The 3,066-nt window shown below is 42.8% G+C and overlaps 1 non-coding gene across 1 annotated transcript; it reads right to left on the bottom strand.

Annotated features, from left to right (window-relative positions):
• Window positions 1-296: 296 nt before the first annotated feature.
• TRNAE-UUC lies at window positions 297-368 on the bottom strand. Its single transcript has one exon. It is a non-coding gene; the product is annotated as a tRNA-Glu (tRNA).
• Window positions 369-3,066: the final 2,698 nt, after the last annotated feature.

Genomic DNA, 3,066 nt, shown 5'->3' on the forward strand with positions numbered 1-3,066 from the left:
AACAAAAGTTCCATTTGATTAATCAGGAATGAAAGCACCCTGGTGCTTGGTATGAGGTGCACTCAGAGACCACAGCTAATGAAAAAGTTGCAGTAAATAAATACACAGAAAAGTTGTACATTTCCTTTTTCGAGTGCCAGATTTGTTGACACACTAATTTTAAAGGCTTGCTTCAACCAATGAATTATTTGTTTATTAATGTTTCTTAACCGTGAAGTTTTGATTGGGTATAATCCAATGTCATCAGAGGGCAATTTAGAAAACTGCCACATATTTAGATGTGCACAAAATTAATGTTCCCATACCGGGAGTCGAACCCGGGCCGCCTGGGTGAAAACCAGGAATCCTAACCGCTAGACCATATGGGATTGTACAAGAGTTTGCTGTCATCTTTATTAGTATACTTTTCATTATTAATGAATAAAAGGTGTAATACACTGTAAATTCTCATAATGCAAATGTGGTACATACATTTTTTAATCTTCCATATTTCATTCTTTTTTCATTCTGTAAATGGGGAAGTAAACTAAACCAAAAGTAAGGTGGATGCTGCAGAAATTAATTTCTCAAAGAAGAGCTGAACTCCAAACTGTTGTGTCTTTTGGCCGGTTAGGGGTCGCCACAGCAGAACTCTGGTCCGCTAATGATTGGCAGTTGATTTTTTTAACGTACTGAGTTGCCAGCCCTAACGCACAACCTGCAGAGTGGAAATATTTGATTACAATAACATGCACCTGTATCATGTGCAAGAAGTGACTAGCATGCTATGCTAACTTGCTAATAAGCTAACTCTTACCATTTCCTTCTGTTATCAGAAGTGAAATTCTGTCAGATAGTTCACAGATTAAGCAGCACTTTAGGACTGTGTTGCTCACACTCAATAGGTAGTTATGGCAGGCTAGCATTAGAATGGTTTCCAATAACAGGACTCTATGTAAGCTGCCTGAAATATCTCCTTTTGGTAGTACTACAGAAAGACATCAAGATTTCCACACCCTACCATGAGTCTGTGTGGAGTCTGCATGTCCTCCCCGTGGTTGGGTAGCGTTCGAAAGACATGCGTGCGTAAATAGGCGTGCCTTCATTGAAGGTTGGGGGTCGAGCTGGCACCTCGGCGTTTCATAAAAATCTACTGCCAATCATTAGCGGACCAGAGTTCCGCTGTGGCGACCCCTTACCGGGAAAAAGCTGAAAAAGCCAAACAACAACAACCATGAGTCATAGAAACTAGTGATCAATGAAGATCTTAAAAAGACTAGCCTTACATTCCCATGGTATTTTTAGTGCTTATATCTGCATATATATATAACCCAGAAGCAGGCAGAATAATGCTGTGTTAGGACATTTACTTGTTGGCCTCATCCATGAGGGACGTTGGTGCAAACCAGAGGTGAATTTGCAGCTTCCCATCCTTTCATCCAAACTGCATATGAATGCAGGAAGAGATGTACTTCCCTTTATGTAAATGAAAGATGTTCAGTAGAAGAGGTGTTTTGTATAATATACACACACATCCCTCCAACATCTTCTATTTATGTTGCAAAAGAGTTCATAGGTGTGTATTAGGCTAATGGCCCTGGAGCCTTTACAAGTCTAGTCCATAGGATTACTCTGGCATCATGCCACCTGACCTTAGTTCCCAGTGCCTCTGTCGAGTAGAGCCACTGGAGTGATCCTCAGGGTGAATTTTCTATTTCCCATCCACTCATCAAGATTTCTCTTGAAGAAGGCCAGTGAGGTGCTCTGCTTGACATGTATGGGAAGTCTATTCCATAGCATGGGCAGTCTCTGGGTTATGAACCTGTCCCTCCAGCATGTTCTGTTGATTGTGCTAATGAGGTAGAGGTCTCTGGATTGTGTGGTGTGGAGGGATTGGGATTTCATTAGATGTAGCATTTCTAACAGTGCTGGGGCAGAGATGGCTTTGTAAGTCAAGCAGAGATCGCCTCTTAAGTAGGTGATATGAGGCAAAGAATAGTTGGAGTTTTTTGAGACTGTCCATATAGGACAAGTGTTTAAGGCCTAGGATCCTCTTTGTGAGGTACGTAACAAATGGGGCATTGTACTTGATGAATGGCCTAATGAGGGAAGAGTAGAGGAAGACAATGACCTCTTTCTTCCTGGCTGGAAAACCCTTAGTAATGAGATGTGCCACATAGAAGGATTTTCTGACCACAGTGGCAATGGGGTGGTTAAAATAGAGGTTGCTGTCAACCTGTGTTCCCAGATCTCTTATAACGCCTTCTGTGTTCAGTGGACTACCATTGATGTGATAATTCATGAGAACCTGTTTTTTCCCAAAGGGAATGACGACACATTTTTTTGGCATTGAGCTTAAGGCCATGGTTCTGACACCAGTCTTTGGTCTCAGTGAAGCCTTTTTGCAGGATGTCAACATCAATTGGGGAGTTAATAATAGCTCCTGACTTGCAATCGTCTGTGAACGTTGTCAGTCAGAGTCCCTTTTTGTAGGCCTGGACTTTATAGAAGTAGAAACCAAACAGGAGAGGACCCAGGACCAAACCCTGTGGAACCCCACTCGTGACTGGTCTTCAGTCTGACTTGGAGTCAGCTACTTTCACACTGTGGCTTCTAGCTATGAGCGAGTTTGCAACCCACCTAGTGATGTAGGGGTAGGTGCCTAGCTTAGTGAGGTTTTCTATGATTCCTGAGTGGGGAATGGTATCAAAGGCCTTGGCCAGATCAAAGTAGGCTGTATGAACCACCTTGCCTTCATCCACAGATCTGGTGACTGACTCAAAGAATTCGACATAGTTGAGCAGGCATGATCTACCCTTCACAAAACCAAACTGTGTGGGAGCCAGAGTTGGGAGATTCCTTATAGACTTGTTTATTAGGTCCATGATGGGAACCATGTACCAACTCTTTTGCTCAACGTTTTCTGGAATTCATAAAATCCAGTGCCTTGGATTATCTTATTCACACCCCCACCAGGGGCAGCAATATCCTAGAACTGGTCATTACCAACATGGGCAACCGGTGTTCCACATCAGAGGTCAATTGCTCGTTGGTCAGATCCGACAACAAGGTAATCACCCTAGACAT

The sequence above is a fragment of the Protopterus annectens genome, chromosome 10.part0 (assembly GCF_019279795.1).
Source record: "Protopterus annectens isolate FY-2018-M chromosome 10.part0, PAN1.0, whole genome shotgun sequence".
Taxonomy (NCBI): Eukaryota; Metazoa; Chordata; order Ceratodontiformes; family Protopteridae; genus Protopterus; species Protopterus annectens.